Source organism: Physeter macrocephalus, chromosome 13 (genome assembly GCF_002837175.3).
Source record: "Physeter macrocephalus isolate SW-GA chromosome 13, ASM283717v5, whole genome shotgun sequence".
Lineage (NCBI taxonomy): Eukaryota > Metazoa > Chordata > Mammalia > Artiodactyla > Physeteridae > Physeter > Physeter macrocephalus.
The window spans coordinates 25688829-25710568 of record NC_041226.1 but is presented as its reverse complement, the minus strand read 5'-3'; the positions used below and the strand labels follow the sequence as shown (position 1 = coordinate 25710568).

Below are 21740 nucleotides of genomic sequence, written 5' to 3'. Positions count from 1 at the left end.
TTATCTTCTCTATTTTATTTAGCATTTTCCCCCTCTTTTAAAATGTTCACTTGGTATCTATACAGATGACGGCAGTAATTTCTACCCAACTTTAATGGAATTTAACTCAATCGGCTTTACTCCTGAAAGGGCCAAAACATATGGATTCCTTTTTAAGAATTAGAGGTCATGCAAACTCATTGGGAGGAGATGCTTATCAATGATGTGCATTTCCTTGCAGCTGAGTTCTCCCGAAAAGCCATGCTAGGAACCACCACAGTGACTCATTTAAAGAGGCTTGAAAATGGAGGAAACTGAGGAGGACAGCCATCAGATGAGGTACAGGAATTGACAAACAATAGCATGGCACTTATAAGCAATTTTTTAAAATTAATTTTTATTGGAGTACAGTTGATTTACAATGTTGTGCAATTTTTAAAAGCACATACACAATGTACCAGTGCTAAAACAGTGTCACAGGTTTAAGCAAGCTATTAATAGTAGTGGCATATAAACATCTACTTACTGTAAAAAATTTTGGTGCTATACAATATGAATAATTTTTTCTTACATGTGTTAATGTTGAAGATAATTGTTTCTTTTGTGTTATCAACTTCAGATAAATTCTGTAACACTTATATCAAACAAAAGTTACACATTTAGTCAATTTTATCCAAAAATTTAAAGGCATTTGTAAATTCTTTGATACCCAACTCCAGTCTTAAGAAGATGGAAAGTGAATGAATTTGTTCATATTCACAGTGGCAACAAATCTGTATTGAAATCAAGATTAAAATGTAAGTCTTGGGCTTCCCTGGTGGCGCAGTGGTTGACAGTCCGCCTGCCGATGCAGTAGACACGGGTTCAAGCCCTGGTCCGGGAAGATCCCACATGCCTCAGAGCCACTAAGCCCATGCACCACAACTACTGAGCCTGTGCTCTAGAGCCCGCGAGCCACAACTACTGAGCCCGCGTGCCGCAGCTACTGAAGTCCGTGCGCCTGGAGCCCATGCTCTGCAACAAGAGAAGCCACCACAATGAGAAGCCCGCGCACCGCAACGAAGGGTAGCCCCCGCTCGCCGCAACTAGAGAAAGCCCACACTCAGCAACGAAGACCCAAAGCAGCCAAAAATAAATAAATATATAAATAAATCAATAAATTTAAAAAATAAAATAAACAAAAATTCACATTTTAAGGCAAGACGAGAAAAATTTAAACGTACATTTTTTCTCTGCCCGTTTGGGCCTCCTCTCTCCCCTCTAGTGTGCATTTTGCATCTGCTTTATGCCTTAACCAGGCCTCCCCAATGGCAGAAAGGCCTACTTAATCATAAAGATCAATTTTTCTTCTTCTGGGGCCAACCATGTAACTCCTTAGAAGATAACATTCCTTTCTCAATCCTGTGAGGGGTCACAATGACCCACCACTCACCTTGTATGTACAAACATCTCTGGTGAACTTCATGTACAAAGCCAATATATCATTTTCCTTAAAGACAGTGATTGGTGCAGAACAGACTGATCAGATGACTGGGGAGATACTGGGTGGCACCTAATGGAAGTTTATGAACTTAAATACTTACTTATTAATGTTACTATCTATATTTCTTATATTCTGTCTATTTTACAAGATTACTGTTTCCTGCATTACCAAAGGTGTGACTGAGCCTCAGATAAAATTAACGATGATTAGGTGCCTTGAAATGATTGATCAAATATATAGTTCTATCAATACAGTTCTATACATCAATGATCGTAATAGTGTAACTCTAATATGGGAAGAAGCAACAAGAGGACTACCTTTTCCTAGACCAAAACTGACTAGCAAGCTAGGTAGTTCAGAGGCTGTTGGCAACTGCTAACAGGGCCTAGTCCAGCTATAGCACATTGAGTGACCTGTGAACGAAATCCTTGCCTGGCCTGAGAATGAGCATTCCTATTGCCATGGGACAAACTGGTCACATAATGCCTCCCAAACCTTGGTCAAAATTAAGACTAAAAGGGAACGGATTGTAAAATAAAGCATGTTGCCCACCATGCAGTGCTACAAGAATCAAGTCAGTAATCACTGCAGCCGCTGACCTACAATACACCCTAAAAGGAATCCAGGGTGAAGGTCAGGATAAGGCACTTTGTGCTCTGGGGAAACTGACACAATAGGCCTTTAGGTGGTTCGATATTTTCAGAAGAAATTTATTATGAACCTGGATTCTTGCACTTCCCCATACTTAGAAAAACACTAAAACTATTAACTAAGATGTCTGTTCCTCATGACTAGCAGCAACCTTCTACTGAGATGTGTGCTTGACTGCAGGTATCCCCTTCGGCAAAAATCACACACACACTGACATCTCCCTTTACCTCTTCGGAACGGTTCTCCGAGCTCTCTAAGAGACTGTCTCCCGGGTTATAATCCTCATGTTGGCTCAAGTAAAATTTTCCGTTTCTTCCTTAGATTGACTATTGATTCATTTTTTTCACTGACAAAACTCAGCAACATAGCCCTAAAGATCCGACTGACACATTATCAAAATTTGGCTTAAGTCATTAATGTTATCTAATTTTTCAACTATGAATTTTAAATTCTATGCAATTTATATGAGCATGTAAGACTAAATCTATCATCATCATCATCAGTGTTTACTGAGATGGTTCATGGTGAAAATGAGCTTATTCACACTCGTGGCTATGCTACAGAACCGGAAATGGATCACTCTTGCAAGAAAAATAGGACAAATCAAAATAAATGTTGCTGTTTCATTTTCATAATTGAATTATGAAAAAAATCAAATATATATATACATATATAAATCTTTTTAAAAATTAATATAAAAACAGGTAAATTTAAAGAAAACTCCTGGTATTAATTATTTCAGAAAAACAGTCAGTATAGAGTTACATTACATATTGTCCTAGAGCATAAAACAAACAGAAAACATGCTTTAGCACAGTGGTTCTAAGTCAAAGATATGTATCAGAAACAGCTGGAGGAAATTCTGGAAAATACATTGATAAAAGCTTAGGCCTTATCACCCTGAAGATTTGGATTCAGTAGATCCAAGGTGGGGCTTACCACCTATTTTTTATTAAACATTGCATAGGTGATATCTTAAATGACTCCCAGGTGGGAAGCACTGCTTTAAAAAAGAGACATTAACTTAATGTGAAACTTTGTCTCATTTATTTATACTCCTTCCTTATTCTGATAGGCATTATGAGATTGCAGGAAGATATATATTAATAAAATGTATAACAAAGTAGTATAAATTAAAAGGTGAAAAATAAAGAAGAAAAAAAGGAAAGAGTAGGCCTTATTTCCTTTAAGCATTTCTATTGATATTCAGAAAGGAGGTAACATGAAGAAGGTATCCCACTGAAACCATATTGTTAAAGAAATGATTGGGGGTTCATTTTGAAAATCCCAGCTTCATACTGAAAATACATGGTTTTCTAACCCAACTCAGCTCCTTTTGCGTGGGCCCAAGAAGAGGAGATAAGGACTGTGACTCTGGCATAAGAGGTTTGAACTCCTAAGGAGCCGAGGCTAGCAACTGGTAACATTTTTTTTTTTTAATTTTTTTTTTTTTTTTTTTTTTTTTTTTCAGTGGTACGCGGGCCTCTCACTGTTGTGGCCTCTCCCGCTGCGGAGCCGAGGCTCCGGACGCGCAGGCTCAGCGGCCATGGCTCACGGGCCCGTCCGCTCCGCGGCATGTGGGATCTTCCCGGACCGGGGCACGAACCCGTGTCCCCTGCATCGGCAGGCGGACCCTCAACCACTGCGCCACCAGGGAAGTCCCTTTTTTAAAATTTTGACAGAGAAAATTCCTCACTCTCATACCAACACATCCTGAATCACCATTCTGTACAAGATATAAAAAAGCACTACTTCATTTTGTAGTGATGGATGATTCCAAAGTACATTCATATCTTGTTAATTCACACAACGTCTACAATACTTGCCTCATTCAAATAAGTAAATATTTACTAATAAAGATGATGAGAAAGACAACCAGTATGTACGGCTCCCTTTTTCCAACCTAGCAGTTGGAGACTCCCTTTTACTGACTGAAGTAAACTGAAATAATTATTTGCTGCTACACAAGAAGCAGTAATAGACCAACAGAATTCAAAGCTATTAATGCCAACCACAACTACAGACCAGAAATATTTTCCCTTTTTTCAATCTTCAGAGGGGTAAAAATGGAAAACACCTGGCCTTTATTAAAAGACTAGCTCAGTTCAGTTTCATCATATCAAGTCTCTGCATACTATCATGTGAAAAAGAGCCATTCTTCATTTCTAATATATCTGTGCATTAGAATAAAAACCCTCCTACAGGAAAAAAAGTATCCTCTTTAATAAAAGTAGTTGGTTTTCATAATTAAGATCCTGTATTGGGAGAAAAGATGAAAATTCCAGCTTTTCCTTAAAAAGATAATTGCCCCCACTTTCCATAATATTAGTTATAATAAGAAATTATTTTCAATTGGGTGAAAGTTATTTTCCATTGTGTGAAAGTGCAAGGACACCAAAGTAAAACTGAACTTTCACAGAACAACTGAACCTAGTCAAACTTACAGAATTTTTTCAGAACCGTCTGAAATGGGTCAGTGACATGATTTCAATATTAAGCTAATCTTTAAAATGGAGTAACAGCTTTTTCAAATGTTTCTGTCTGTAGAATTTTTCGGTTTTAGTACCATGAAGTTGTTTTAATATCCTTACTTATTTTAACATATACTGTAACATGGAATTGTTAAAAATATATATATCATTTCCTTATTCTTCCTGCCTACACACATACCCCTAAATCAAGTGGAAAGACAAACTTTTAAGAAGAAATGTGCTTATTCCATATGAGTGTTTTGAAAGCACACTAATAAAAATCAAGAAAGATGAATGCCCTCAGTTTTGCATATATTTTTCTTATCCTTGAAACCTTTGAACTTAAGAGAATAAAAATAGCACTAATGATATCATAGAGGCCGAACCATTTCCTCTTTCTGTTTCCTTAAAAAATTTAAAAATAACAGGACATGAAAACTAGTTCCTTTAGAGCCACCATTGTCTAAACTTAAACATTTCACCTCCTCATTCAGATCCCTGGAAAACATCCATATATGTATATTAAGATTCTGTGTCATTTTGAATTTTGCTCTTTTGATTTGCAACAGAGAAACCCTACTAAAAATAAAAATGTCCTATTAAAATGACAAGCATAAATGCACAAAATGTACCAGAGAATATAAATTTGAACCCTAAAGCAATTATATACCTTAAATGTTTTTAGGACCTTTGAATGGTATACATTAATTTTTCTGAGATTGCCTTGAGAAACCTGGATATAAGTAATTAGTTTGATAAATAACTGCAAAAAGTGGCTACCAGAAAATATCCTGGCGGTAGTATAAAATACTTAGAAAATCTGGGATTTAAAGGAATAAAAGAATACACCAAGCCTAGCTGATGCAAGCCACCAACTTTACAATAGGGATTAATTATGTCCATAACTATTAGTGTCAGAATACTGCATAAATATTGCATAAACACAGAATGTTAATAATTTTTAGGTCCCAAAATAGAAATGAAGCCATTATTTACAGTCTAAGCACGCTCCGTGCACAAAATGCAAGGCGTGCTGCCAACATTCCTATGTCATTTATGTTTGATCTCAAACAAAAAGGCCTCTCATTTTACATACACTGTAAAATTATTTGTAAACTCTTCCATGCTTCTTCCTAAAGTTCTTTTTTAAGCAACTATTTTTAACCTGTCACCCATATAATAAATGCTTCCTTTACGTATATAATGATGGCATTACAAGACTACCATGATCGTTTTCAGTTACTCTGCTATTAATGGAAGAAGTCGATGTTTATTCATTTATAGCTCTCTTCACTGTAACCAGTGGGATCTATTTCAAGATGATCTACTCTAAAGATTTATTCCATGAACATAGAACAAAATTCTTCTGATTGAAGCTAACTAGAAGTCAAACCCACTATGTCACAACTGACCCAACCAAAGGACATCTTAATACAGTCATTCAATAAAATATAAAGTCAAGTTCAGTGTAAGTGCAAATAATGTAATATGTATTCCAAGAAGACACCCAATCAAATCCCTCTACTATCCTTGCTGTAGCACAGCGGCTAGAAAACTAAAAACATCATTTCTTAGACGCCTTTGCAGCTAGAGTTCTGTACACGACCCAGGTTCTACCAAGCATTCTCCGATACACAAAACTGGGAACTGAAAAAACTGGCAGTGAGAGTGCAGTGCCAGCCAGCACAAGGAAACTCGCTCTTCTAGAAAGCTATGGCTGAAGTTCTCCAGGCTCTGTCCTTCCTAACTGGGTAAAATCTAAACACTGTGCCCTATCTCTCCCAGAAATTCTGTAAGCTACGTAATACTCTGTAATAAATCCCTCTCAGTTTTAGACAGCCAAAATGGATTCTATTGTCCACAACAAAAATCACAGCCTAAGGATAATAATTTTTTACAAGTAAACCAACTTTATGAAAGCTTGTTTAGAAATGTTCACGGACAACTACATATATAAAAGAGGGTAAGAACAGTTTCAAAAAGGAAGGCAAAAAGCAGAGATGTTATAGAATAAAATCCCAGGACACACAAACTGAAGAACCACATTTTATTCAAATGGTACTGCAAACTTTGCTACATTTTATCACAAATGTTTGACTCAGTTAGGAGAACAGGTGGGAAAGTAGCAATCAATTCTAGTTTAAATAATATTTGCCTTAAAATAATTATTGGGTTGGCCAAAAAGTTTGCTTGTTCCTTAACATCTTACGGAAAAACCCCAAACAAACTTTCTGGCCAACCCAATAGTAACAAAGTATAAAATCAAAGTTGTGGTATGTGCTAATAACCTGTTCAGTATTCAGTAAAGACACATGGAGCAGTTATAGCATTTGGCCTCACTCAACAACACTCAAATCCCTTCTAGTCAGCCAACATGGAAAGTATCACAGTTGAAAGAATGGGTATAGTATAAGGAAAGCTGGGTTTTCAATTCCAATTCTGTGACTTATAATATGATAAATGGGTGAAGTGAGTAAAATATCTTTATAATTAAATGAGATAATGTCTGGCACCTAGTGGGTATTTAATAATAGCTGAATCTGGATCAATTGAAGAAACAAAATCCTAATACATTAAAATTTAAATCTAACAATAAATCTAAGTTAACAGTTCAGGACACTAATAAAAATATAAAAATAATGCTGTATGACAAGAGAAATTCTTGTCTTAGAATTTAAAGTAAAGGTAATATTGAAACATAAAAATTAGTAAAGAAAAGTTGACAGAGCTGATCCTTTAAAAATAATGTAAATTTTTCAAAATTTATTTATCCATTCCTTCATATACTGATTGTCTACTACACGCAAGTCACTGATCCAGGTGCTGAGGATACAGCACTGAAAAAGATAAACATGGATCTTACATTCCAGGGTGAAGAGAACAAAAATAGACAAAGGAAAGGGAACAGAGGATGAGAAGGAAGGGAGGGAGGGAGGAGATGCAAACAAAAAAAATATACCATGGGAATTCCCTGGCGGCCCAGTGGTTAGGGCTCCACGCTTTCACTGCTGAGACAGTGGGTTCAATCCCTGGTCAGGGAACTAAGATCCTGCAAGCCGTGTAGTGCAGCAAATATATATATATATATATATATATATATATATATATATGTGTGTGTGTATATATATATATATATATGTGTATATGTATATGACGATCACGTAGTGGTCAGTGCTGCACAGAAAATGTCGGGTAATGTGATAGCAAATGGCTCCATGGGTCAAGGATGCTTTCTCTAAGTATACTGAAGCTGTGGCGATTTAAATAATAAAAGGCCAAGTGAAAATCAGGGGAAGAGTAATCCAGGCTGAGGCAATATCCTGTGCAAAAGTCCTGAAGCAGAAAGAAGCTAGACAGATTTAAGGGACTGAAAGTAGCCAGTGAGGCTGAAACATAACCAGCAGAGGGTCCATCAGGGAGAGACATGGCTGGAGAGGCAGGCATGGGTCAAATCAGGTAGGGCAGTGCCTCTCAACCCTGGCTCCCTGTTAGAATCACTGAGTAGCTTTTGTAAAACTCCTGAAGTCTGGGTCACACCTCAAACCAATTACTTCAGATTCTCTAATGGTGGGGGCTGGACACTGGAAATTTTTCAAAGCTCCTTGGGTGTTTCTAATAGGCAGCCAAGGTAGAAAATCACTGATGGAGGGTGCATAAGCCAAGACTAGGGGTTCTTATTTTAAGTATAATGGAAAGCCATTGACAGATTCTAAGCAGAGAAATGGCATGATCTGATTTACATTCTAAGAAAGGTCACTCCCACTATTCTTTAGAGAATGGATTATGAAATGTAACAGATTCTAATTAAATAGTTACAAATATTTAATGTCTACAAAAGAGACTAGAACTTAAGTATTCTCACCCAAAAAGAGATAAATTTAAAAATAACTATAAATGTTCAACCACCATAACTGAAAACTATAAGACATTGATGAAAGAAATTGAAGAAGACACAGATAAATGGAAAGATATTTACACTCAAGGACTGAAGAATTAATATAGTTAAAATGTCCATACTACCCAAAGAAATCTACAGATTCAATGCCATCCCTATCAAAATTTCAATGGCATTTTTCACAGAAATAAATTAAACAATTCTAAAATTTGTATGGACCATAAAAGACCCTGTATAGCTAAAGCAATCTTGAGAAAGAAGAACAAAGTTGGAAACATCACACTTCCTGATTTCAAACTATATTACAAAGCTATACTAACCAAAACTTTATGGTATTTCCATAAAAACAGACACATAGATCGATAGAATGGACAGCCCAGAAATAAACCCACACATATACGGTGAACAAGTTCATGACAGAGGAGCCAAGAATATATATTCAGTAATGGTGTCAATAAATGGTATCTGGAAAACTGTATAGCCACATGCAAAAGAATGAAACTGGACCCTAAGTTACACAATACAGAAAAATCACTTCAAAATGGATTAAAGACTTGAATGTTAAGACATGAAACCATAAAACTCCTAGCAGAAAATATAGGTGGTATGGTCCTTGACCTTGGTCTTGGCAATAATTTTTGGATTTGACACCAAAAGCAAAAGCAACAAAAGCCAAAATAAACAAGTGGGACAACATCAGACTAAAAAGAAAAAGTTTCTGCACAACAAAGAAACCAACAACACAATGAAAAGGCAACCTACTGAATGGAAAAAGCTATTTTCAAATCATATATCTGATAAAAGTTAATATCTAAAATATATAAAGAGCTCATATAACTCAATAGCAAAAAAAATCTGATTAAAAAATGGACAGAGGAATTGAATACATATTTTTCCAAAGAAGATATATAAATGGCCAACAGATACATGAAAAGGTGCTCAACATCACTCATCATCAAGGAAATACAAATTGAAACCACAATGAGATATCACCTCAAACCTGTTAGAATGGCTATCATCCAACAAAAATAAAAACAAAACAAAAAACAAGAGATGACAAATGTTGGTGAGGATGTGAAGAAAAGGGAACCGTTGTGCACTGTTGGTGAGAATGTAAATTGGTGCCGCCTCTACGGAAAACATTATGGAGGTACCTCAAAAACTTAAAAATAGAACTACCATATGATCCAGTAATCCGACTTCTGGGTATATATCCAAAGAAAACAAAAACAGAATATTGAGATATCTGCACTCCCATGTTCATTACAGCATTATTCACAATAGCCAAGAGTGTCCATTGATGAATGAATGGATAAGAAATTGTGATTCACACACACACACACACACACACACACACACACACACAGAGGAATATTATTCAGCCATGAAAAGAAGGAAGTTCTGCCATTTGCTGGACCTTGAGGGCATTGTGCTAAGTGAAATAAGCCAGACAGACAAAGCAAAATACTGCATGCAATCACTTGTACGTGGAATCTTAAAAAAAAAAAAAGTCAAACTCTTAGAAATAGACAGTAGAAGAGTGGCTGTCAGGGACTGAGGGGTGGGGGAAATAGGAAGAGGTTGGTAAAAGGGTACAAAGTTTCAGGTATAAGATGAATTAAGATCTGAGTATATAATATAAAACATAGTGACTATAGTTGATAACTCTGTGTCACATAATTGAAATTGGCTAAGAAAACAGAACTTCAATGTTATCCTGAGAGTGAGCTTGCATGCGTGAGAGAGGAATAAGTGTCTATTAATGTCCAACTGACATAACTGATGTGTTCTTAAAAACTCTATAAAGTAAAATTTCATATGCCAAATGCGTTTTCCAGCAAATTCTCAAAAATGGGTCCAGGGATGGTGGGTTAGAACTACTGGAGATGTCCATAGCTATAGCAGATCCTGCAAAGAGCAAATGATGTTAAACTAACAATTGGCTGTGGGGTGGGTATGGCGGACGGGGAGAAAGCTAAGAAGTGTGCCGTGGCTGCAATACTCGACAACGCTTTCTATTGGCTTAATGTGTCCCTTTTGGAACCTTCCTCACAAAACTAAAGCTGCTCTCTCTGAATCGCTCCCCCATGGGAGATACTGTGCAGCAAACACCTTTCACTATGTGGGAGATAAGGAAGAGTTAATGGATTCAGGGAGCATCATTGAGGATAAACATGGAGTCTCCTGCTTGAAGCAGCACTGAAAAAGGTTTGTTAAGGTTAAAGAAACAGACTGCTGAAGGTAGCAGGGCAACCCTCCCACCCTGTCCATCTTCCCACCTATGTGAGGGCATAATGGGCGCCACTCCTCACCTGCACAGAGGCTGCCAGCCAGCAGCTACCTGAATCTGGGAGAGCTTCAGGGAACCACAGGAAACGAACAGCCAGAATCCCAGGAGCTGGGCTGGCCAAGGTCCCTCTTCAGGTTGTTAATTTCTCAACAGTAGTCAATAGACTGTAAAATCAGGATTTTCACACCTTTTACTAGCTTAAACCCCAAGCTACTTCAGCTCAGTTCCCAGAGGCACTAGTTGAACTCTGCCTGTTAATGCCTTTCCCTTTGCTGTTCTTTTTGACTATCTTCCTGGTTCTGCCAAATGGTTTTCAGTTCAAACACCTCAGAAAGCCCTGTTTCTACTATGAGAGTGGTTTGTAAATCAGCAATAAAATTGAATATATTCAGAAAATGGGCTGAATCCTGAGTAATTGGGGTTTTTTTAATAGCGGAAGAATAGAAAAACAAAGCACTTAGAAATCATAAAAGGCAACTAGATGACATAGCTGAGAAGTACATATTTAGTTTTTATTTCCAAGAATAAAACATATTTATAAAACATACCGTACTTACAGAAATTTGTGAAAGTCAAAATCAAATCAAAGTTATGGGGCTTCCCTGGTGGCTCAGCGGTTAGGAATCCACCTGCCAATGCAGGGGACACAGGTTCGAACCCTGGTCCGGGAAGATCCCACATGCCGTGGAGCAGCTAAGCCCATGCGCCACAGCTACTGAGCCTGCACTCTAGAGACTGTGAGCCACAACTACGGAGCCCACATGCCGCGACTACTGAAGCCCATGCGCCTAGAGCCCATGCTCTGCAACAAGAGTAGGCCCTGCTCGCCACAACTGGGGAAAGCCTGCGCACAGCAATGAAGACCCAACACAGCCAAAAATAAATAAATTAATTAATTAAATAAAAAATCAAATCAAAGTTATATCCTCTTTCTTTTCTTTCTTGACATGTTCCCCATAAGAATATAAATACATAACTTCATCATTAATCTCACAACCTTTAGGTGAGAGAGGAATAAGTGTCTATTAATGTCCAACTGACATAACTGATGTGTTCTTAAAAACTCTATAAAGTAAAATTTCATATGCCAAATGCGTTTTCCAGCAAATTCTCAAAAATGGGTCCAGGGATGGTGGGTTAGAACTACTGGAGATGTCCATAGCTATAGCAGATCCTGCAAAGAGCAAATGATGTTAAACTAACAATTGGCTGTGGGGTGGGTATGGCGGACGGGGAGAAAGCTAAGAAGTGTGCCGTGGCTGCAATACTCGACAACGCTTTCTATTGGCTTAATGTGTCCCTTTTGGAACCTTCCTCACAAAACTAAAGCTGCTCTCTCTGAATCGCTCCCCCATGGGAGATACTGTGCAGCAAACACCTTTCACTATGTGGGAGATAAGGAAGAGTTAATGGATTCAGGGAGCATCATTGAGGATAAACATGGAGTCTCCTGCTTGAAGCAGCACTGAAAAAGGTTTGTTAAGGTTAAAGAAACAGACTGCTGAAGGTAGCAGGGCAACCCTCCCACCCTGTCCATCTTCCCACCTATGTGAGGGCATAATGGGCGCCACTCCTCACCTGCACAGAGGCTGCCAGCCAGCAGCTACCTGAATCTGGGAGAGCTTCAGGGAACCACAGGAAACGAACAGCCAGAATCCCAGGAGCTGGGCTGGCCAAGGTCCCTCTTCAGGTTGTTAATTTCTCAACAGTAGTCAATAGACTGTAAAATCAGGATTTTCACACCTTTTACTAGCTTAAACCCCAAGCTACTTCAGCTCAGTTCCCAGAGGCACTAGTTGAACTCTGCCTGTTAATGCCTTTCCCTTTGCTGTTCTTTTTGACTATCTTCCTGGTTCTGCCAAATGGTTTTCAGTTCAAACACCTCAGAAAGCCCTGTTTCTACTATGAGAGTGGTTTGTAAATCAGCAATAAAATTGAATATATTCAGAAAATGGGCTGAATCCTGAGTAATTGGGGTTTTTTTAATAGCGGAAGAATAGAAAAACAAAGCACTTAGAAATCATAAAAGGCAACTAGATGACATAGCTGAGAAGTACATATTTAGTTTTTATTTCCAAGAATAAAACATATTTATAAAACATACCGTACTTACAGAAATTTGTGAAAGTCAAAATCAAATCAAAGTTATGGGGCTTCCCTGGTGGCTCAGCGGTTAGGAATCCACCTGCCAATGCAGGGGACACAGGTTCGAACCCTGGTCCGGGAAGATCCCACATGCCGTGGAGCAGCTAAGCCCATGCGCCACAGCTACTGAGCCTGCACTCTAGAGACTGTGAGCCACAACTACGGAGCCCACATGCCGCGACTACTGAAGCCCATGCGCCTAGAGCCCATGCTCTGCAACAAGAGTAGGCCCTGCTCGCCACAACTGGGGAAAGCCTGCGCACAGCAATGAAGACCCAACACAGCCAAAAATAAATAAATTAATTAATTAAATAAAAAATCAAATCAAAGTTATATCCTCTTTCTTTTCTTTCTTGACATGTTCCCCATAAGAATATAAATACATAACTTCATCATTAATCTCACAACCTTTAGCTAATCCTTACTCTTACGGTGATCTCTGGTGACTATAAATTCCTGAAGACCCTTAAAAGATTGCCCTAAGACCCCTAATCAAAATTACTGTAAAGTACATTTAAAACAAAAGTCCTAACTAATGGAGATGGTCAAGCATAACAATTTGTTCTCAACAACAGTACTGTGACTTCATCACACAGTGTCCTTAAGTTTGGAGCTATTCTACAGAGAATCCTCAAATTTGAAATTCTTTCCCTCTTCAAGTTTATGGATCCTATGTTTCTTGATCATCAAGGATGGTAAATGAAATACCTTTCAGGCTGGAATTCCTTATTTGGTAGGATTCCTTGGTTACTTTTGTTTTCTTCCTTGAGCGAATGGATTTGGTCTTACTGTAATGTTTATTTTTATACACACGCCCAAAGGCCTCCTAGTGTGTTTTTATAAATCTAATAAATACCTCATGATAACTAAATTTGTTAACATAACACAAAAGATGTTGTCCGTTACTTAAAATGTACACTGTTTCAATTAAATAAGGAGTCTAGTACATACTTGCAAAGTTATAAACGATTTGAATATCATGTTTGGATCCTTTTTTTAAAAAAAGCAAATGTAAAACTTACTGCCTTTCAAATGGGAAATTTATGCAAATACAACAAGATGAACCTTTATAACATATATTGCACAGTTAAATTTTAAGATATACGTTGCGTTTTTAGAATATATAAGTTTAATAAGTTATCAAGTTGAACCAGCAAATAGCCTACCTTTTCAATACATAACTTTGTACTATGTCCTATCATATAAACACTCCAAGTAGTTCTAATTGCAAACTTAACATAAAATACTACAACTGTCATTACACTCAGCTTTTGAGATGATTTCTCCATCAAAACAAGAGCCTAAGATACATCACAAAGTTTCAATTATAAAAATAATACACTGTTGAGATGGACTTTTATCAGTTGAAAACAACCATTGATTTTTGCAAACTCCTCCATTCCTCCTTTCTATTATGTTGTTTTTGAAAAGCTAGCAAGTAGAAAAACAGACCAATACTGAAAAACAAACTGTGATGTAACAAGAGCACTAGCATTCTAAAGCAAATCAAGCTAATGTGAAGGAAAGCATTCCAAATAAAAACAGATGATACTTTTAGGGCTTCAACCCAGTTTCCTCTCATCTCAGAGTGAGCCTCATTGTCTGTTACTTACTGTTTTTAAAGATGCACAGTCTAGTAGGCAAGAAAATGACTTGAAAATTAATAAGCTAGGACCTGATGTAGAAGCTTTGTTTGAGGTATAAACTCTGGCACTTAACCTTTCTCATCCTTAATTCTGAAAGCCAGGAAATACCACTTTACTGGCCTATCTTAGAGTAATTATAAATTTTAGTAAATAACTTGAATCACTTCAAAGAGGCTGCAAAAAGCTATTATTAAATTGTCACAAAATTTTATGTTTGAAAAACACAGGAAATACACAGAAAATTGTAATTCTAAAACTGAAATGAATTTGTCTCAAAACAGCCTCCTGCCTTATCCTATAAGAACTAATTCGTTCTCAAAAATCAGAAATTGATCTAAATTATTCTATTGCTTTTCTGCATTAGAGAACGCTATAAATGGAAAAGTTCTTAAATGTGTTTGATGGGCAGAATGACAACAACGTTTGAATAATCACATCTATCCCTTACATACTTAAAAACAAAAGCCATTCTACTTAAAATAATTTAAGATTTCCCAAGCCTCTAGGATGGTGCATATTCAACTGAGTATCTTCTTTATGCCAAGCCCTATGCTGTGGCCTAACTTGCTGCATTCTCAATCCTGTTAGACCCAACCCTATTTTATAAACACCTCCATTTTAGAAACAATATGTTGTAATTTTTGCTTTATAGCCTTGAAAAAATCCATAGGTAATATAATATACCTATATACATAATTTCAAATAAAAATTCAGGATAATGCCTACATTTTATTATAGGGAAAATAACTTGTTAAAAAATAATACACACTTCAACAAATGTATGGGCACAGCTACACCAAAAAATATCTTGAAGTTGGATGCTTGCAGCTACATGTAGAATCACTATGCATATGAAAACTATATAGACTGAAAGAGGTGTGCTACATTTGTAACTCAAATACCATCAGTGGTGTGATCTTCCAGAATGGTCAGTGTAGTAGGCAGAATAATACCCTCCACAAAGATATCCATATCCTAATCCCCAGAACCTGTGAATATGTTACCTTACATGGCCAAAGGAACTCTGCAGACGTGGTTAAATTAATGACCTTGAGATGGGGAGATTATTCTGGATTACCTGTGTGGGCCCAATCTTGTAATTTGAGTCCTTAAGGTTGGAAGATGTTTCTCAGCTGTAGTCAGAAAGAGAGATGGCAGCTTGAGAAAGACCCAGTACTCCACTGCTGGTTCTAAAATATAAGGGGTTATGTGCAAGAATTGGACAGAGGTCAACCTAGAAGCTGAAAAAGGCATGAGTGAGTTAAGGCATCCTCCTTAACCTGGGTATAGGGAAAGGCTTTCTAGCCATGACTCAAAATCTAGATGCAATAAAATAAAATATTAATAAGTTTAACTACACATTTTTTTAATTTACAAGGCAAAAACTAATTTATTCATAAATAAAATCAAAGTATAACTAACAAACTGAGAGAAAAATATACGCAGGATATATCACAGATAAAAAGCAAATATGTCTAATATTAGAAACTTAAAAATTGAGAGGAAAAAAGACCAAAAACTTAGTAGAAAAATGAGCGAAAGAAATGAACAGATAATTTACTAAGGACCATAATAATGGCCCTTAAAAATAGGAAAGATTTTCAATTTCTTTCCTAATATAAGAAATGCAAATTAAAACTACTCCTTAGGGGCTTCCCTGGTGGCACAGTGGTTGAGAATCTGCCTGCCAATGCAGGGGACACGGGTTCGAGCCCTGGTCTGGGAAGATCCCACATGCTGCGGAGCAACTAAGCCCGTGAGCCACAACTACTGAGTCTGCGCGTCTGGAGCTTGTGCTCCGCAACAAGAGAGGCTGCGACAGTGAGAGGCCCGTGCACCGCGAAGAAGAGTGGCCCCCTCTTGCCGCAACTAGAGAAAGCCCACGCACAGAAACGAAGACCCAACACAGCCAAAAATAAATAAATAGATAAATAAATAAAAACAAAAACCAAACAAACAAAAAAACTTACTCCTTAGATACCATTTCTAACTATCAAATTGACAAACATTAGAGAGCTTGGTAGCCCTCTCTGTTGGCATTGTTGGTGGGAATGCAAAATGGTATAATCCTTACAGGGGAAAATTTGGCAATACCTAACAAAACTACACATATATTTATTTACCTATTGACCTAACAATTCCACTTCTAGGAATTAATCCTGAAGATACACTTCTAACAATGTGAAAATACATATGCAAAGGTTATTCATTGCAACTTAGTTTGTAATTACAAAATATTGGAAACAACCCAATTGTCCATATATAGGAGACTGGTTGAATAAACTCTGGTATAACCACATGATGGAATAATATGCAACTATAAAAGAAAAAGAATGAGGAAGAGCTCTATGAAAAGACAACTACTCTTAGTTTATAATTTCTATTTCAAAATTCAGAGGATGTAGAACTTGCACAATGACATATATTTTTTTAAATAAATTTTATAATAAAAGAAATTTGAAGGAATTGAGGCAAGTAAATTCCTAGATAGCCTTATGAAGGTTATTCTTTGTGGGAAAAAGAAAAAATACTAAGAAGACAGAAAGGATGACAGATTACAGCAAAATAAATCAAGAAAACAAAATGATCTACAGAATCGTACAGAAAGTTAGTCTCTGAGGTTGAATATAAACCACTTAAATGAATATAGACTCTTGAAATCTTCATGAAAAAAGTGCAAATTCAAGACAAAGTCACGAAGCAAGTAAAAAAGTCCAAGACATAGGGCAGTGAAAACAAATGAGAGAGAATAAAAGGTCAAGATATTTCCACTGTATTAGGATACACAGGAAGAAGGAGGAATTGTAGATTAGATGGAAAATGAAGAAAAGGATTTGGTTTGAGTTTAGTTATAGGAAGAAAAACTTAGCTAAGGGGTCAAAAAAATGATCCTAAGACTTCAACGTGTTTTAGACAGTGATTATGTTCATTATAAGTCTCTTAAACTAATTTGACCTAAATTTTTGATTGGAGTTGACTCGGCTTTTAATCCAAGTAGTACTTAAACAGAAAAACGAGATCTCAGATCTGGTGCTGTTTAGGATGGTGTGGAAAGAAATCTAGAAATATGCCCTTATCTGGTTGTGAAAGAGAAGAAGAATAACCTGTATGTCTTCAATACTATGAAATCACTGACTTCAACACTAAAAAAAGAATAACCAGTTAAAAGAATCTGACCTAACACTTGAGACAAATGATTTAAGATTTTTATAACCTATTATAAAACTTATTTTATGTACTGCCACAAATCTGTGTAAAGGCTCTGTTTTTCTTTTTCTTCATATGAAACCCCGTTCTAAAAATAGTCAAGTCTAAAAATAAGGCAAAACCCACATATTAAGTGTAGCTTTATACATGTACAAGTAACAGGGAAATCTCTACATCTTCTAGGAAAACAGATGTTGAGTTACTTATTTCCACTAAATTCTCTATGTTGGGTCAAACTTCTGGAAATTTTTCGTTAATATGGGCTATATTATTATAAAACCAAAATCTAATCTTTAATCCTATTAAATTAGTTCCTCTGTCCCAAAGAAATAGATGAACACTACTAATAAATATGAAATTATAAGCAAAAAGAGTCAAATTAATCTCAGGAGCTTGGTTTCTATCATGAAAACCAACAAATTAACAGCTTACAAAACCTGCAAATGTCAATAAAGTGCCTAATATATGCTTTGATCCAGTTCCTGGAAAGAAGCCATATGGAGAGAGAAAGAAACAAACTCACCTACAAAACATGTTTCCATTATTACACTTCTCTATCCCTTTCTGAAGTCTATACTTCAGAAACCATTTTTTTCTCCCAGACATTTCTCTAAAGATTAATGAGCAGAAAAGCAAAACTGGAAAAGGGGTTTTCAGAATATGTGATTACTTTCCTTATCTCTGTACCAGTTTTCCCAATCCTTGAAGGACATCGATAAGGTAGATAGTGTGTAAGCTGAGGATGGGCAAGATATTCTTATGGCAAAACTTGTGTGCCTTTTGAATATCATCACCCATGTTTGTCAGATAGAAGATTAATAAGATATGACTAAATGAACTTATCCTGTGGCAGAAATTAGAAGAGACTGACTTCATATCTCAGAAGAGTATCAGGTAATAGAATGGTCTGCCATCAAATTGAATAGTAGAATTTTCCTACCTTTGTTTATTTATCAATCAACAAACAACAGGAAAGTTAAAAAAATACATTAAAATAAAATAATATTTTTGTGAACTTATTGTCACTCTCCAAAAATATATAACAAAATCTGTTCTCAACCTATTAAACTAATTCTTTCATACATAAAGATAACATTCTCAATTGCAGGATACTTTTGGTAGTTTTTCAGTGGAGCTGAGAGAGCTTAATTGATAGATACATACCTACTCTCTTGTTTGGTTCTTCTTTTAATGGATAGCAGGATGAGGTGACTGCAATCTTCACAATTCAAGCATATGCTCATAGGATAATTTATCACTACAGTGTAAGAATCACCATACACTGACTACAGAAATCTGATACAGAAAGAGTACTGTCTGGAAAAAATTGATGAGGCATAAATTATTTCCAGCTTTCATTAGAATGGGAGTTTTTATTTTAATGTAAAAAATAATAATGTGTACAACTTTAGAAATAATATTACTAATAAATGGGGATGGAGTCAAAGAGAAAAGAAATATTATCCTCAAAAGGTCTTCTCCATATGATTTCAAAGCAATGGCAGCTGGAAAGGTTAAGTTATGCTTGTATTTATCTTAGACTTATAAGTGGAATATGATATATTTATAATAAAATTTAACTTGTTTTAAAAATATATTGATGATTTGGGAATTTTTTTCTCTCTATTATTTAGTAGAAAAATATTTTCATTGGAAACTAGAAAGCTGATGGTTAACAGGTTGGTGAGATGATAAAATGCCATCCTCAGATCACTTCTAACCTGAGCTATGGAAAGGTATAGACAGATGAACTAGCATATTGAGCTAACCATCACCAAGAGGGTGATTTTCTAAGAGGGCAGGGTATTCTTCATTGCATCTTCCATGAATTAAGCAAAAAATATATTCCCCTCTCCTGCCAATTTCCTTATTTCCCTTAAAAAATCCAAGAGACCTAGAATCAATTCATAAAGACTCACTTTAAAATATATTTTTGAAAAAAATATATAAATATATATATTTTCAGTGGGTTCCAAGACTTGTCACCTGCTGTATAATGTAGAAATTTATTGTCTTTCCCCTACATGTTTATTGCTCAAGATTCAGGATATCAGTACTGGTTTAAGTCTCTTCACCTTAATTCATATTCTTCATGATTTCATAAGCTTGGATCATATGCTTCTTCATAAATTTCATCTTTTAAAATCATGGAGTATTTCTTAGTAAATATTTGAATATTTTAAGTCCTTAATCAGTTAATTATCTTTTCCTCTTTTTTTATATAACTACCTTTACCTGTATTTCTAGAAATATGATAACAAAAACTGTACAAAATAGTAGGAGGTATAAATCCTCCATAGTTTTATACCAAGGCAGGATGCTTTCTCTTTCATTTCCAAAATTCTTTTCAAAGTAACTCAAAATACTAAATGATACCTTAGTGCTTTGAATGAGTTAAGTTACCCAGAAGAAAGAAAAAAAATTAATTTCAGGGAGAATTCTCAAATATCTTTTACAATAGATTTTTCTGCTTATAGCCCAAAAGTTACCAGTACCATGTGATTATAATTGCTTCTAACTCTGGCCAATTCAACCCATAGGCACAAAGTAACTTAAAGCAGCATGAAAGAACTCTCAACAGAATCATTTGAAATATTAGCTGTTACCGAATTTTCTATAAGGTCACAGCAAGAAACTGGTTTAAATGTCATTTTTCAAAAATAAGAACAATTTTAATATAAAAATATTTGTCAGTAATAATTAAAAAGTTAAACAAAAGAATAAATTAAAAACACAAAATCCTTCCTAAAATGTAAGTAAATAGTATATCACATCCACTATCCAAAATTCTTCCAAGAATAAGAAACAGAGACTGTGCTAGAAGAAAAAGATACCATAACCAGCCAAACACGAATACCTAGAAATCGGTAAATTAGCAGGATAAAAATGTCTTAGAGATATCATTACAAAAAAATACATGACAGAAAATTTCACTCTGTAAAAACACCAGCTGTAAGTTTGCTTTTTTATAATACTATATTCAGCATGTACATCCACCAGAATAATCCATTCAAAAATACTTAAGAATAAATTTAACCAAGGAGATGAGACTTGTACACTGAAAATTATAAAACATTGCTGAAAAAAATTTAAAAAGACATAAACAAACAGAAATTCATCTATGGTTACAGAATAGATGATTTAATATTAAGATGACAATACTACCCAAAATGATCTATAGATTCACTGCAATTTCTATCAAAATCTCAACTTTTCTTTTTTTTCATAAATAGAAAAAACCTATCCTAAGATTCATCTGGAATCTCAAGGGACCCTGAATAGCCAAAACAATCCTGGAAAAGAAAACAAAGTTGGAGGTCTCATACTTCCTGATTTCAAAACTTACTATAAACCTATGGTAATTAAAACAGTGTGATACTGACATAAGGACAGACATATAAACCAATGGAGTAGAACAGAAAGCCCAGACACAAACCATCACATATATGGTCAGTTGATTTTTTACAAGATTGCCAAGATCATCCTATGGAGAAAAGACAGTCTTTTCAACAAATGGTGCTGGGAAAACTGGATATCCACGTGCAAAGATTGAAGTTGGATACTTACTTTACACCATATACAAAAATTACATCAAAATGGGTTAGAGACCTAAAATTGTAAAACACTTAGAAGAAAACATAGGGGAAAATTCATGACATTGGACTTCGCAATGCTTTATTGAATATAACACCAAAAACACAGGCAACAACAACAAAAAGATAAATTAGACTTCATCAAAATTAAAAACTTTTGCGCATCAAAGGATACTATCAAGAGAGTGAAAGAATGCTCAACATCATTAATAATTAGAGAAATGCAAATCAAAACTACAATGAGATATCATCTCACACAGGTCAGAATGGCCATCATCAAAAAATCTAGAAACAATAAATGCTGGAGAGGGTGTGGAGAAAAGGGAACACTCTTGCACTGTTGGTGGGAATGTAAATTGATACAGCCACTATGGAGAACA

General features: G+C 35.8%; 1 protein-coding gene across 5 annotated transcripts in view; it reads right to left on the bottom strand.

Annotated features, from left to right (window-relative positions):
- VWA8 (von Willebrand factor A domain containing 8) overlaps positions 1–21740 on the bottom strand; it is a 365312-nt gene that overhangs the window by 257651 nt on the left and 85921 nt on the right. The gene's annotated exons all lie outside the window — the stretch shown is intronic.